We start from the raw sequence: 17,239 nt of genomic DNA on the forward strand, positions 1-17,239 counted from the left end.
GAAGGAACCTCCCAAATCTAGAGAGAGGTGACCAGTATGGTAAGGAGAATGGAAATGATGTGATTAATGTGAGGAGAAGTTGAAGGACCTCAAGGGTTTGGCTCTGACAATGGGAGATTTCTGGGCAATTTGATAAATTTAGTGTCTTTAGTATCTTTAGTATTTATTTGAATGGCTTTCAACTATAAGAAGCCCTAGGGAGAAAAAATTCCTTGATTTTCTGATTAACTTTGTAAGTATCAATCCAGTTTTAATATTGCAACAATTTACCTCCCCTTGAATCTACTCTCTAATCCTGGACAACCAGTCCCACAACTTCAGATATAAGTGACACTCATAGTAATTCGTCCTGAATCCTCAACCTTTCCTTTTTTCAGGCTCACATTTGTTCATGTGTTCAGTCATATCTAATTCTTTGTGACTGCATGTCTATCCTCCACTGTCTCCCAAAGTCTATCCAAGCTCATATTTATTACTTCCATGATACTTTCCTTCTCATCCTCTGCTGTTACCTTCTCCTTTTGCCTTCAGTCTTTCCCAACACCAGTGCCTTTTCCAATGAGTACTGTATTCTCATTATGTGGTCAAAGTATTTAAGTTTTGGCTTTAGTATTTATCCTTTCAGTGAATAGCCTGAATTAATTTCTTTAAGAATTGACCAATTTGATCTCCTTGCTGTCTAAGGGAGTCTAGAAAGTCTTCTGTAGCACCACAATTCAAAAATGTTGATTTTGTTATGCTCAACTTTCCTTATAGCCAAACTTTCACAGCCATACGTTACTACTGGAAAAACTATAGCTTTGATTATGCAGACCTGTGTCAGCAATGTGATGTCTTTTTAGTATTTAGTATCTTTTTAGTATTTAGTATTCTGTCCTGATTTGCCATAACTTCCCTTCCAACAAGCAAGTATCTTTTAATTTCTTGTCTGCAGATTCCACCTGCAGTGATCTTTGAGCCCAAGAATATCTGACACTGCTTCCATTTCGTCTAACCTCTATTTGCCAAAAAGTGATGGGATCATTTGCCAAGATCTTAGTTTGTTTGTTTGGTTTTTTTATGTTAAGCTTTAAGCCAGCTTTTATACTCTTATCTTTCACTTTCATTAAGAGGCTTCTTAATTCTTCTTCACTTTGTCCCAGCAGAGTGGGATCATCTGTGTATCTGAGATGATTGATATTTTTTCCTGGCAATCTTAATTCTGCCTTTTGACTTACCCAGCCTGGCCTTTTGCATACATATAAGTTAAATAAATAAAATGACAATATAAGCCCTGTTGTCCTTTCCCAATCTTACACCAATCAATCATTCCACATTCAAGTCTAACTATTGCTTCTTGGCCCACATACAGACTCCTCAGTAGACAAGTAAGACGATCTTCTACTCTCATCTCTTTGGGGACTTGCCACATTTTGTTGTGATCCACACAGTCAAAGGCTTAAATATGGTCAGTGAAGCAGAAATAGATTTTTTTCCCCCCGGAACTCCCTTGTTTTCTCTATAATACATGGAATGTTGGCAATTTGCTCTCTACTTTCTCTGCCTCTTTGAAAGCCAGTTTGTGCTTTTGGTAATTCTCTGTTTACACATTGCTGAAGCTGAGCATGCAGTATCTTAAACATAACTTTGCTGGCATGTGAAATAAATACAATTGTTTGATAATTTGAATTTTTTTGACATTGCCCTTTTTTAGGATTGAGATGTAAACTGATCTTTTCTACTCCAGTGGCCACTGTTAAGTTTTGCAAATTTTCTGGCACATTGAATACGACACTTTAACAGCATTATCTTTTAGGATTCTAAATAGCTCAGCTGGAAACCCATCACTTCCTTGTTGTTATCAGTGCTTCCTAAGGCTGCTTGACTTCATTCTCAAAAATGTATGGCTCTAGATCAGTAACCACAGGATTGTGGTTATTGAGGATGTTAAGATCTTTATTGTATGGTTTTTCTGTATATCCTTGCCACCTCTTAATCTCTTCTGATTCTGTTATGTAGACCAATTCAATGATCATAAGGCTTAGAGAATACATCGTTCAGCTATCTTGCTTTGTAGAAGATGAAACAAAGGTCAAGTATAGTGGCATAACTTTCCCAATATCACACAGGTTGTAAGTAAAAGAATAGAAAGAAGTAGAAGAGCTCTTGAAGGACATACTAGCCTGTCCCACTATAAGTATAGGCCCAGAGACAGACTGTGTCTGTCACCTGAGGAGAAGAATAAAGTTTGGGGAGACATAACTAAAATATATTTATGATAAAAAACAACTTGAGTCTTCAAATTCTAAATCTAGTGTTCCTTCACTGTCCCTGCATTATATCATTTTGGTTTTGCTTTTCAGGTTCACTTAGTCAATTTATAGCTCCCTCTCCTCAACTTTGTTGCTTTTGATTTCCAAGTCATTCTGACTTTTCCCAATATTTTTAGTACCTTCCTTATGAACTTTCTCCCCACTTTAACCCCTCCCACCATCTTCAAGGACTTCAAAATTCATACTGATTACTTTTTTTTTTTGGCAATTCAGGTTAAGTGACTTGCCTAGAGTCACACAACTAGTAAATGTTATGTGTTGAGGCTGGATTTGAACTCACGTTTTCCTGATTCCAGGGCTGGTGTTTTATCTGCTGTGTCACCTAACTGCCCCATTGATGACTTCTTAATAAAGTGACCACAGCATACATCAATCTATTAAATTCCTGTCATTTCTTTAGCCATCCAATTTCAGCTAAAAAAAAAAAAACAAAAACACAACACTTTCATCAAGGTTACCAATGGTCTCTTAATTCCAAAGTTCATTTCTCTTTTATTCAATCATCCTCATTGACCTTTCTGTGGATTTTGATATTGTTTAGATAATCACTTTCTAGATACTCACTTTCTGCAGCTTCAGAGATATATGATATGATGTATTCCTGGCTATCTTCCTTCTTCTATAATTCCTCTTCTCTCTTGCTTGCTTTTCTTCCTATTCTTGACCCATCTGTGGAGATGTTCCCATTATCCATCTTCTCTTCTTTCTCTGTAGTCTTTCCTTTGGAAATCTTAATTAACTTCCAATGTCTACCTATTACCTCTAGGACCCAATATAATCTTCTGTTTGGCATTTAAATGCTTTTGAAACTTGACACCTTCCTATTCTCCAAGTCTTAAAAAACCCCCCAACATTTTACTCCCTCTATGATTCAGCTATCGTGAGCTACTTGTTACTTACACATGACATTCCATTTTCTGTTTCCATACCTTTGTCTTCACTAGAATGTTCTGCTTACTGGTATCTACCTGAGATTTCCTATAAAACTCATTTCAAATGTCACCTTCTATAGAATACTTTTCCCAAACACTCCAACTACTAATTTCTTCCACACTAAGGATATCATAGTCAAGCTCACTGTCCAACAATTTGCAAGTTCAATATCTATACCTTACTTGAAAATATGGAATTTTTCCTTCTCCAATCTTGTGGTCTTCTCTTGCTTTCCAGTTTTCAAATATTAATGGTTGTGACTCAGTAGTCATATCTGTCGATTCTTTCAGTGCTTGAAGTTATAGTTTTTCTAGGCCAGGAGATTTGAATTCATTAGTGAGAACCAGGATTTTCCTTATTACCTCTTTGCTTATCTTGAGTATCAATTCCCTTTTCGCCTTTTTTATTCTGTTATTTCCAGTTCAAATGTAATTTTATTTAAGAAAGAAAAAAGAAACAAATTGACGTGTGAACAATTCTGTCTTCCTTTTGTTGCTAGTTATTATCATCATGTCATCTACCACAAGCAAAGTTTTATCTCTTCTCTGATCTTCTTTTCTCTTGTAATATAGCTAAAATCCCTTTTGTCATCAGCTTCAGTTCTTTCTGAGCTTTAGTACTCCTATGTATGCCACACTTTTCAAACCCTCTATTACCTGGTCTGACTTTCATCTTTTGTACATTTCTTTTTTCAAAAATAATCTCCTTTTGTGCTAACTTGCAAATTTATAGCAGCTGGTCCACTTGGTTTGCGTTACACAGAATACCCTATGCCCTGCTCCTCCACCCCACTTTGAGCATTTTTCCAACTTCCTTTTGTGTCTTGACTTCTCCATTAGATTGTAAGCTCCTTGGGATCAGAGACTGTCTTTTTTCTTATTTTTATTCCCAGTGCTTAGCACAGTACCTGGTAAGTATTTAATAAATGTTTATTGAATTGAATTGAAAAACATCTAACTTGGTCAATAAATTCTCTAGATATCCAACCACATTGGTCTCCTCAAACAAATCTCATTTTTACTCCACATTAAAATTATTTCCCTTTGTGTATTCAGAATTTCATTCTTGGACACCTCATATCCCTCATGGGTTGACTTCTGATTCCATGGAATTTTAGTCCATGGGATCTTACCTATCCTTTCTTTGAAACTTTTGAAATCTTTCCAAAATCTAGGATTCACATGCAATTTCCTTTTCTTCTCTTTCACAAACAATGAGAGGGAGTGTTCACCCCCACTATCCCTATAATTTTTACCCAACATCCAATTCCTCCATAGTGAAAATGAGATCTAGAATAGAATTTTCCCCCATTAGTTGCTCCATATTTTCCCTTTTGAACGGATGAAATTAGCATTAAGGCAAGTCAAAGTGGTATTAGATGGTCTGCTTTTGATGGAGAGAGCTCCAAAGTATGTATGAATAGCTAAAGTTCTCCTTTATCACCTAATCCTGCTTCTGTACCAGGGAAGTTACGATGTTTATAAAAGTCATCTTCTATTTCTTCTTTCCATAGTACTCTACTATATACTTAAAAGAGAAAATCCCCTCTGTTTATACCTCAAATTATTTCCAGCTACATACTTTACATCATGTTTCTACTCTTCAGTCTTGGATACTCTTGTTTAAGCTTACCTTCTCAAAATACAATGCTCATCTATGCTTCTCCCACCTCCTTTTTACTCATCCATCCAGAAGCATATTCCATTCATGATTCTCTTTACCATCCTGTTTGTCTTCCTCTTAGTGATCTCCATATTATCAACATTCTACCTAAGATGTGCAATTTAGAACTGAGTACTACAATTGGGTACATATTCTTTCTTTCAATTTTTGCCATTGACCTTTGGATATTAATGAAGTTTTGGGAATAAAATAACCTTATCATATAATTGTCTTATGAACTTTTATAGCTAGAAGAAACCAAAGGGACCATTTAGTCCATCTTCCTCAGCTTGCCATTGAGGAAATATAAACTGAAAAAAGTGAAAACAAACCCACACTGAGATAGTGGCACTATTCTTTAGCCATCCATTACTATGAGAAAATACTCAAAATGTAATGACAACAGAAAATCAAAGCCATCCAAAAATAACAATGTGTCAAGCTGTACTGGTCCCTTCCAGCCCTGAGGTTCTATAATTCTGTGCAGATACTGTTTTTATTGTGTTCTGAAATGTCACAGACAAGCCTGATATACTCATCTTGTACATCTCTTCCTGTGAATTAGATAGTTGAACTATTTTTTTTAAATAGATGTAAATAATAAAGTTGAGACTGTAAACTTTTTCAGAACTGGGTGGCATTCACCATGCATATAATCTTGGCTTTCTCTTGACAGCCACAGGACATAACAAGGGCAGTAGTGTAAAGTTCAAACATTAATTGGAACATACTGCAAAGAAAAATCAACTAGGAAGAAAAAAAAACTTCACAGTTGTTTAGAATTAGAAGTTGAGCATGGCAGCTCAAAGATCTTGTCTTTAAACAAACTGAAGTCAATGACTTGGTTTCTTTTCTTTTTGTACTTATGTTTCTGAAGTTTTTTTTTTTATTCAATTCGTAGTATAAGAGAAACAACATGAGATAGAATATGGACAGTTGATCTTGGAGTCTGGAAAAACTTGCATTCCAATCCTGCCTCTGACACGTACTAGCTATGTGAGCCTAGTCAATTCATTTAACCTCTCAGTTCCTGAGACAATTCCCTAAAATTGTGTTACTAGGGCAAGTGTAGAGAATAAGCATTTATGTAGTGCTTAATAGGTGTCACTGTTCTAAAGGCTTTTTAAAAATAAATATTACTTCATTTAGTCACCTTAATAACCCTGAGAGGTAGGTTCTATTATTGTCCCCATCATACAGTTGAGAAAACTGAGGCAACCAGAAGTTAAGGGACTTGCTCAGGGCCACACAGTTAGTAAGTGTTTGAGGCCTGATTTGAACTTGACTCTTACTGGCCCTAGTCCCAATGCTCTAACCCACTACACCATCTAGCTGCCAAGGAATTGTGGGTCTGCCCTGATGGTTTCATCACTAGGAGTTCCCTTCACCAACAAAAACACATAAAGCACATAACAGCTATTCCCTATGCTGATCTATTTCAATAAACTTTTGTTAAGTGTAAACTATGTGCACAGTACCTAGTTAAATGCTAGCATATAAGGTAAAACGTTGATAATCCTTGTCTTCTAAGGACTATAGAAATTAAGGAAGAGGTGCAAGAACACAAGAGTGATATGTTAGAATGTAATAAGAACAAAATCGTAAGTAAGGTGAATTTTAGTGTGTGTAAGGAAGATATCGTTATTCTTCTTAGATAATAGTTCCAGGAACCTAAATAATGTTTCCCATGAGCTATGTTTGAAAACAACTTCTACCATGCAGTTGTAGTAGAAATATAGGGTAATGTAATGTACACCTACACTGTGCTAGGTTATGACAATATTACTAAAGTTAACCTGTGAGCTTAATGTCGACAATATTCCTTCTTTGTCTGTTGCCCCATAATGGAAGTGGACACTGGTCAGTGAGTGGGGGAACTCATTTTGGGGATTTGGGTAATGTATAGATGAATGCATATACCTGCCTTGATCGCCCCCCCCCCCCATCAAGGCTTAAGGAATCTTGAAGGAGTTGAACTCCATTCTTGCCCACTCCTAAAAGAAGAGTGATTAGGGAGTGCTGTAGGAGTTGGTGCTCCCATTATCAGCAACTCTCTCTTGAGAAGAGTAGACTATAATAAAGTAAGCTTATTTAACCTCTCTGAAGCTGTCTTCCTGTCTTGCTGGATCAAAAGTGAACCTGTGCTAGAACACCTGTTAGTGTTAGGAGCCCTCCTGTGTTCTCCTGCCCAACAAATGGTGGTAGCTGTGTGTTTACCTGTGAAACAAAGGTATAGAGCAATCTGAAGTGCTTAAAAAAAAACTCTAGGTAAAAAAAAAACAAAGAAAAAAAACAAAAAGCTTTCAGCTGGGCAGATCCCAGAAAGCTTGGCAGGGATTAAAGTAAATTAAAATAAAATAGTAATTTTAAATGGTAGAAATGAACAGGAAATATGGTATGGACATAGGGAGTTCTCATGTGAACACAAAGATAATAGTAAAATAAGGATGTCCTTTTCCCCCATTGTTATTTGACACAGTTCTAGAAATGCTAGCAATAATGGTATGATAAGAGAAAGAAATTAAAGGCATAAAGATAGATAAAAATGAGGGAAAACTATCTCTTTCTGTTGCTGCCATGATGGTTTAATTGGAAATTTTTAGGGAAATGGCAAAGAAATTAATTCAAACAATTAATAGTTTCATAAAGTTGAAGGCTAAAAAATAAGATCAGAAAAACAGAAAACATTTCTCTGTATCAATATCTTCAGACACAATGATAGATGAAGAAAGTTCTATTCAATAGCATTACAAAATACCCTAAATATTTGGGTGTCAGTTTACCAAACACAGTCAATACCTGTGTAGAAACAATTACAAAATGCTTAATCTTTAACAAAACTAGGCATAGATGTGGTTACAAAAAATAAAACTGATATTTTTGATAATATGAAATTGGAAAGTTTTTGTACAAAATTTAATGTAACTCTAATAAGAAAGATAAAGTTTGGTTGGGAAAAAATTGTATCACATATTTTCAAATGTCTCTGATGATATTTTTATATCTAAGAGTATAGATGACCAGAAGAATAAATGTTTATATATAATATGAATATAATATATATTTTGGAATATATATACTCATATATTTATATACATGTGTATGTCCAAAATCCATTTTCCAGTAAGTAATCAATGAATAAGAACAATCATTTCTAAAAATATGAATACAAAATACTAATAATTAATGAATTGCAATTCAAAACAACCCTGAGGTTTGCCCTCATACCTAGTTAACTGTAAAAGATAAAAAATAAGGGGATACTTACTCTTGAAAGTGTTTTAGAAAGTTAGGCATTCAAATGTATTGTTGATGGAGATGTATATTGTTCCAACCATTCTGGAAAACAATTTGGAACCACATGAAGGTAAAGTTAAATAGCCATACTTTCTGACCCAGACATTCCACTGGAAAGAGTATGTCCCAAAGAGGTCAGGGATGAAAACAAAGTTTACCTATACAAAAACAGCGGTTCTCATGGTTAGTAAAGAACTGGAAATTAAGATGATATCTATCAATAGAGGAATAGCTAAAAATGTACATGAGTATAATGCAATATTACCATCCTGTAGGAAACTTTAGCCCTTCTTTACAGAAATGGGGTACTGTGGATATGGAATTGTATGTATAATATCAGATATTCTTGATATGTTTGTTAATTTTGCTGAACTTCCCCTCCCCCCCTTCTTTTTAATAAGGGATGACTGCTTGGAATGAGGTGAGAGAAAGATGAAGGGAGCAAAGTAAGCAATGTAAAAACAAAAATTATCAATAAAATGGAACTTTAAATAGGCAAAAAAGAGGAACTTTAGTTATATGGTCAGATTACAGGGTGTTGAGGAAGTAATGAATATTGAAAATATGGAGGCAATGAATGATATGGAGAGAGGGGTTCATTGCAGAGAGAAGTTATTACATCAAAAAGTATATAATTTTAGGACAGCAAATTATTTAGAATATATAAAATATTAACAAAATACATAAAAGCACATGTTTTTCTTTTATAAAATTATGTTCATTTTTAAAAATTAAAAAAAAAAGTTTGACTTCTAAAGTCTCTTCCTCCCCCAGGCCCTCCTCAAGTCATTGAGAAGGCAAGTAATATGATACTCCTTATACATGTGAAGTCTTACAAAACATATTTCCATATTAGCCATGTTGCAGAAAAGAGCAAGAAAAATAAAATGGTAGAGGTAGATGCTTCAATCTGTTCTCAAAATTCATCAAATTTCTCTCTGGAGAGGAATAGAAGTTTTTATCATGAGTCTTTTGAAGTTATCATGGATCATTGTATTGATTAGAGTAGCTATGATTTGTGTATGATGTTCTCCTCATTCTACTCACTTCACTTTGCATCAGTTCAGATAAGTCTTCCCAGGCTTTTCTGAAACCATCTTGCTCGTCATTTCTTATGGCACAATAATATTCCACTACAAATGTTCTGCAATTGATGTACATCCTCTCAATTTCCAATCCTTTGCCAAAACAAAAAAGAAGTGCCATGAGTATTTTTGTACAAATAGATACTTTTCCATTTTCTTTGATCTCTTTGGTATACAGACCTAAAAGTGGTTATTTCTGGGTCAAATGGTATCCAGAGTTTGACAGCCATTTGTGCCTAGTTTCAAATTGTTTTGCAGAATGCTTAAACTACTTCATGACTTAACCAACAGTACATTAGTAAAGGAGTTCAAATTCTAAAGAAGAAAACATAGAAATACCCATATACCTTCCAAATAAGATCAGGGTTAAAGTAAGAATATCCATAATCACCATTATTATTTAATACTGTAGTTGAAATGCTAGCTATAACAACAAGATAAGAATAAGAAATTGAATGAATGATAATAGACGAGGAAACAAAACTATCTCTTTTGCATATGATATAATGGTATACTTAGAGAACCCTAGTGAATCAACTAAAAACCATTTGAAGCAATTAACAACTTTAGAAAAGTTGCAGGATATAAAATAAACCCCCACACATCATCAGCATTTCTATATCACTAACAAAACCTAGCAATAAGAGAAAAATAAAAAGAGAAATTCCTTCTAAAATACTTGAGAGTTTACCTCCCAAGACATACCCAGGAACTGTCTAAACACAATTGGATTCTCTATTCTCAGTCTTTCTCTATATATACATTTCTCTTTCATACACACACACACACACACACACACACACACACACACACACACACACATATACATATACATATTCTCTTCTACTTTTGGAAGAAGGCCTTCCCAAAATTTAATCTTAGTTCTTTTCCTCTGACATCACCCTCAATTTATCCTGAATATATCTTATTTGTATGTAATTGTATGTAATTAGGAGATCCTTGAGAACAGGGATGGTTTTTTGCTTTGCTTTGCATCTCCAATACTTTGTATCTGCAGTGCTTGGCACATAGACGCTTAGTAAAATTTAGTTGACTGAATACTTAGGTATCCATGCAATATCAAAATAGTAAGAAGAGCCCTAGTGCATTAATAAATATTCAAGATCCAACATTTATGCTTTAAAATGGACACTCCCAGAAGGCCTTTGATCTAATTGCCACAATTCCTAATCATTTATGAAGGAGGGGAGAAAGAAGGATCCATTTCCACTTCTAATGTTCTGGAGACTGTCCCATTGCAGAGAGATGTTAAAAATATGGTAAGGAAACAACTTCCTTCACCCCAGATCATACTAATATTCAGCTAGTGCCAATTTCCTACTATATTAAAGCAGCAATGTCTTGATAGGGAAATGCTGAAAGAAATATAGCTCCATAGCAAAATTATATTTTCAAATCCAATAACATAAAATCAGTGCCTTATCTAAACTAGTAAACTGGCTTGTAATTTTGCTTTGATACTTATCTCATTACCACATTCAAGCAGGTATTTTGATTGTTTTGGCCTCTTTCTTTGAATTTTTTTCTTGCATCTTGAACTCCTTGACATGTCTTGATGGGTTTCCTGGCTGTTATATCCACTTATATCCCTCCTGGGAATTATCTCTCTGTCTCATTAGCAATGAATTAGTTTCTCACAATAAGACAAGCACTCAGCCAAGTGGAAGCATGAGAACAGTGCTGCAATTAATGGAAGCAAACAACGCCAAGAACCAAGTGTGAGATGACACTGTTAATTGATTCTTGTTTCTCTTTGTCTCCCAGTCCATAAGAATTTGACATTTTTCTTTTAAACCACTGGCAGAACAACAGGCAGAAATACGCAATATGTATCACATCTTTGAATTCACATGGGAAAACTGTGTCTTTCCTTCACAGGTGAAATAGAAAAATATCAAAATGTAGCTTATATGGCTTATAAGCTCTTATATGCAGCATCCTGTAGCAGCTGATATCAGAAGGTTATTTTTAAAGTACATTATATAATTAATGAATATTGGCATGCATAGATCATGATTAGTTTACAGCAAAAAAAGACCAAATGATATAAAACATTAATTGTCCAATTACATCACTGCCTTAAAAATACATTCTAAAAGAAACTACACTTCTTTCTTTGAAGCATAAATACAAGAAGCATTTTCTGCAGTTTGCCTTCATGAGTTACCATATGATGTAAAGTTAAGACAAGAAAATAGGTGAGAGAGTAAGCATTAAATCACTGTAACTTGCCCATATTCATCTCCAAACAACCATAAAATAGAACCCCAAAACAATTCCTGGAACAGCAAAACCAGCAAAAAGATGGGGAAACTATCTTAAGCCCAAGAAACTTGGAAGATCAGCAGGAAAGGTCTATCTCACCCAGGTAAAAAGGGAACACTGTGCAAGAAAGCCACCAGGTACCTGGGCATTCTACAGCAAACAGGTCTCCCAGTGCCCCAGCAAAAATAAGGTAAGCAGCATTACAAAGGGTCCCAGGCAGATAAACATCCTGCAACATCCATCTGAAAGGAGATGAAGAAAGCAAAAGGAAAGGAAAAGCAGGCAACCAAGAGTTGCCCTAGAGTTCCAGTCTTGCTGATTCCAGCCCAATACCAAGTAAGCTGCCAGAATCCTACAGCCTCCAATTGCCAACATCAGAGGCCCCAGCACACAAAGCCAGTGACCAAGACCTAGGCTCCCAACATGAGAAGCCTGAGTCAGTGCCCTCTGCTCCCCAGCAGGAAAGCTCAATCTCTTTAAAGACTAGGAAATAAACAAACAACATGAGCAAAAAGAAAAGTACCATAGATTCATATAATGAGAACAGTGAAGATCAAGGCAGAAATTCTGAAAAGGATAGCATTGTCAACAAACCCACATCTGGAACCTCAAAAGGGAATATGAGCTGGTCTGAAGACCAAAAATTTCTTAGAAGAACTCAAGAAGGATTTTAAAAATCAAATGAGAGAGGTAGAAGAAAAAATTAGACATATGCAAGACAGAGTCAATAGCCTGGAAAATGGACAAAAATTAACTGTAGATAACAAGTCCTTAAAAAATACAGTTGGCCAACTGGAAAAAAAAAAGTATGCTGAAGAAGACAAGTCCATAAAAAATACAATTGGCCAAATGTGGAAGGAGATACAAAATCTAACAGAAGAAAACAATTTGTTAAAAATTAGAATTGGGCAAGTGTAAGCTAATGACTCTAGGAGAGAGCAAGAATCAGTCAAACAGAAACAAAAGAATGAAAAAATAGATGAAAACTTACAATACCTTATTGGTAAAACAACTGACCTGGAAAATCAATTGAAGACAGACAATTTAAAAATTATTGGTCTATTGGAAAATTATGATGAAAACAGAAACAAAAGAATGAAAAAATAGATGAAAACATACAAACCTTATTGGTAAAACAACTGACCTGGAAAATCAATTGAAGACAGACAATTTAAAAATTATTGGTCTATTGGAAAATTATGATGAAAACAGAAACAAAAGAATGAAAAAATAGATGAAAACATACAATACCTTATTGGTAAAACAACTGACCTGGAAAATCAATTGAAGACAGACAATTTAAAAATTATTGGTCTATTGGAAAATTATGATGAAAACAAGAGCCTGGACAGTATCTTTCAGGAAATTGTAAAGGAAAACTGCCCTGAGGTCCTAGAATCAGAGGGTAAAATAGCCATAGAAAGAATATACTGATCATCTCCTGAAAGAGATCCCAAATTGAAAATGCCAAGGAATATAGGAGCCATATTCCAAAATTACCATGTCAAAGAGAAAATACACAAGCAGCCAGAAAGAAACAATTTAAATATAATGGAACCACAGTCAGAATTACACAGGATCTTGCAGCTTCTGCATTAAAAGACCATAGGGCATGGAATATAATATTCCATAAAGCAAAGGAGCTTGGATAACAACCAAGGATCAACTACCCAGTGAAAATGAGCATGATCTTTCAGGGGAGGAGATGTATATTCAGTGAAATAGGGGGCTTCCAGCTTTCGTGATAAAAAGACCAGAGCTCAACAAATAATTTGATCTTCAAATACAAGACTCACGAAAGACATAAAAAGGTAAACGGGACAGAAAAATACAACATGTTGTTAATAAGGGGAAATTGTTTACATCCCTACAAGAGAAGATGACACTTGTAACTCTTGAGAACTGTATTATTATTACACAGTGTTCAAGAGGTATACATAAAGGGGGTGGATATAAGTTGACTTTGATGTAATGATAAAAAAAAATCTCATCAAGGAGGTTAAATGTATCCAAGTAAGTGGATTAATCTGATCTAAGAAAATGTACTGAAAGAAAAGGAAAGGAGGCAGACAAGGGTAAATTACATCCCAGGAAAAGGCACAGAAACCTACTATAGCAGAGGGAAAGAAGGGAGGGAGATGAGCATTATTTGAACCTTACTCTCATCAGATTTGGTTCAAGAAGGGAATAGCATAATCAGTTAGGTATGGAAATCTAACTAGCCCCATAGGCAGTAGGAGGGAAAAGGGGAAAGAAAAGGGAAGGGGGATAGGAGGGAGAGAAAAAGTAGTAAGGGGAAGGGGGAAAAAAAGGGAAGGGGCTAATAGAAGGAAGGCAGGACTGAGGGAGGTGGTGGTCAAAAGCAAAACACTAGTGAAGAAGGAAAAAGACAAAACAGAAAGAAAAGTATAAATGGTGGGGGAAAAGATGGAGAGAATGATACAGATAGTAATCATAATTGTGAATCTTAACGGGATGAACTCTCCTATGTAAAATGGAAGCCGATAGCATAATGCATTAAAAGCCATAATCCTACAATATGTTGTTTACAGGAAACACATTTGAAAAAGAGTGGCATATACAGTGTAAAGGTAAAAGGCTGGAGTAGAATATATTATGCTTCAGCTGAAGTAAAAAAAGCAGGGGTAGTAATCCTGATCTCAGACAAAGCAAGAAGCATTTCCAATAAGATCGAGTGTGAAACAAGGATATCCATTATCACCACTGTTTTTCAATATCTTACTGTTAGTTTTAGCAATAAGAAAAGAAAAAGAAATTGAAGGCATTGGAATAGGCAAAGAAGAAACAAAGCTATCATTCTTTGCAGATGATATGATGATATACTTAGAGAATCCTAGAGAATTAAATAAAAGACTAATTGAAATAATAAACAACTTTAGCAAATTTGCAGGCCATAAAATAAAGCCACACAAATAATCAGCATTTCTATATGTTACCAACAAGGCCCAACAGCAAGAGAAAGAAAGAGAAATCCCATTTAAAGTTACTGTAGACATTATAAGATATTTAGGAGTCTACTTCCTGAAACAAATCAAAGAACTATATGAATATAATTACAAAATACTTTTCACACAAATAAAGTCAGATGTAAATAATTGGAAAATCATCAGTTGCTCATGGGTAGGGCAAGCTAATGTAATAAAATGACAATTCTACTTAACCTGATTCACTTATTCAGTGCCATACCAATCAAACTACCAAAAATCATTTTTATAAAGATAGATAAAATAATAACAAGGCTCATTTGGAATAACAAAATGTCTAGAATGTCAGGGGAACTAAGGAAAAGAAATGCAGGGGGAAGGTGGCCTAGCCATTCCAGATCTTAAATGGTATTGTAAAGCAGCAATCATAAAACTGTTTGGAACTGGCTAAGAAATAAAGTGGTGGGTTAGTAGAATAGGTTAAGTATTCAAGACACGATAGTCAATGACTATAGTAATCTATTATTTGGTAAACCCAAAGACCCCAGTTTCTGGGATAAGAACTCACTCTTTGACAAAAACTGCTGGGAAAACTGGAAAAGAGTATGGCAGAAACTAGGCATAGATAAAAATGTCACACCATATACCAAAATAAAGTCAAAATGGGTTCATGATTTGGATATAAAGGCTGATACTATAAGCAAACAATATCAATAGGAGAGCAAGGAATACTTTACTTATAAGTTTTATGGAGAACAGAAGAATTCATGACCAAACAGGAGGTAGAGAACATTAAGAAAAGCAAAATGGATACCTTTGATTACATTAAATTGAAAAGCTTTTGCACAAACCAAGCCAATGCAACCAATATTAGAAAGAAGGTAGAAAATTGGGAAAGAATTTTTACAACCAGTCACTCTAATAAGGGTCTCACATCTAAAATATATAGAAAATTAAATCAAATTAATAAGAATACAAGTCATTCTCCAATTGATAAATGGTCAAAAGATATGACCAAGCAGTTCTCAGATGAAGAAATTCAAGCCATCTATAGTCATATGAAAAAATGCTTTAAATCAATATTGATTAGAGAAATGCAAATCAAAACAACTCTGAGGTAACACATCACACCTATCAAATTGGCCAAAGTGACAAAGCAGGAAAATGATTAATGTTGGAGAAGATGCAGGAAAATTAGAACACTAATGTATTGTTGGTGGAGTTGCAAAATGATCCAACCATTTTGGAGAGCAATTTGGAACTAGGCCCAAAAGGCTATAAAAATGTTGCATACCCTTTGACCCAGGAATAGCACCTCTAAGGGTATATCCCAAAGTGATCATAGAAATGGGAAAAGGACCCACATGTACAAAAATATTCATAGCAGCCCTGTTTGTGGTGGCAAAGAATTGAGAGGATGCCCATCAATTGGGGAATGGCTGAACAAGTTGTGGTATATGAATATAATGGAATATTATTGTGCTATAAGAAATGATGAGCAGGTGGACTTCAGAAAGACCTGGAAAGACTCGTATGGTCTGATGCTGAAAGAAATGAGCAGAACCAGGAGAATATTGTACACAGTAACAGCCACGTTGTGTGATAACTAATATTGATAAACTTAACCCTTCTCTGCAATACAAGGATCTAAGACATCTCCAGAGGCCTCGGGATGGAAAATGCTATCCACATCCAAGGAAAGAAGTATGGAGTTTGAATGCAGATCGAAGCACACTTTGCTTTTTTTTTTTATTTCTGTTGTGTTTTGTTTCTTCCTTTCTGGTGGTTTGCCTATTGGTTCCAATTCTTACCTACAACATCACTAATGTGAAAATATGTTTAATAGAACTATATGTATAGCCTATATCAGATTGTGCACCGTCCTGGAGAAGGAGGTGGGGAGAGAAGGAGAGAAAAATTTAAAACTCAAAAGCTTATGGAAGTGATTGTCAATTATTCAAAACAAATTAGTTAAAAGTTTTAAAAATGATCATTCAACAAAATAGAAGGATTTCAAACTTTCATAAGGAGAGGACCAGAATTGAACAAAAAAATTTGATTTCCAATGTCAAGAAACAAGGGAATCCTAAAAAAGGAAAAAGGGAAAAAAAAACATAAGGATATATTGGAGCTGAACTGTTTACATCCCTACATGGGAAGATGATAACTTTTAATTCTTAAAAATTATACTACTAATAGTACAGCTAGAAAATGAGCAGAATCAGAAGAACATTGTACACAGTGTCAGCGACATTGTATGATGATCAAAAATGAATGGCCCAGCTCTTTTCAGTAACACAAAAAATTCACAAAGGAGAATGCTATTCATATCCATAAAAAGACCTAATGGACTCAGAATGCAGATCAAAGCATACTTTTTTCCCACTTACTTTATTCTTTTTCATAGTATTTTTTCCCTTTACATTTGTTTCTTCATTCACAACTGTGACTAATTTGAAAATATGTTTTAAATGATAGCACATGTGTAACCTATGTAGAATTGCCTACCATTTTCAGAAGAGGGTAGAGAAGGGAGGGAGGGAGAATATTTGGAATTCAAAATCTTGAAAAAATGAATGCTAAAAATAGTCTTGACACGCAATTGGGAAAAAATAAAATACTATTAAAAAAAAGAAAATAGGTGAAAATCTGAAGAGGTCAAAGATAAGCAAGTGGAATATGTGATATTTCCTGCCTCAATCAGTAAAAAGTATTGTTT

This window comes from Phascolarctos cinereus, unplaced genomic scaffold, assembly GCF_003287225.1.
Source record: "Phascolarctos cinereus isolate Bilbo 61053 unplaced genomic scaffold, phaCin_HiC Scaffold_4;HRSCAF=312, whole genome shotgun sequence".
Classification (NCBI taxonomy): domain Eukaryota; kingdom Metazoa; phylum Chordata; class Mammalia; order Diprotodontia; family Phascolarctidae; genus Phascolarctos; species Phascolarctos cinereus.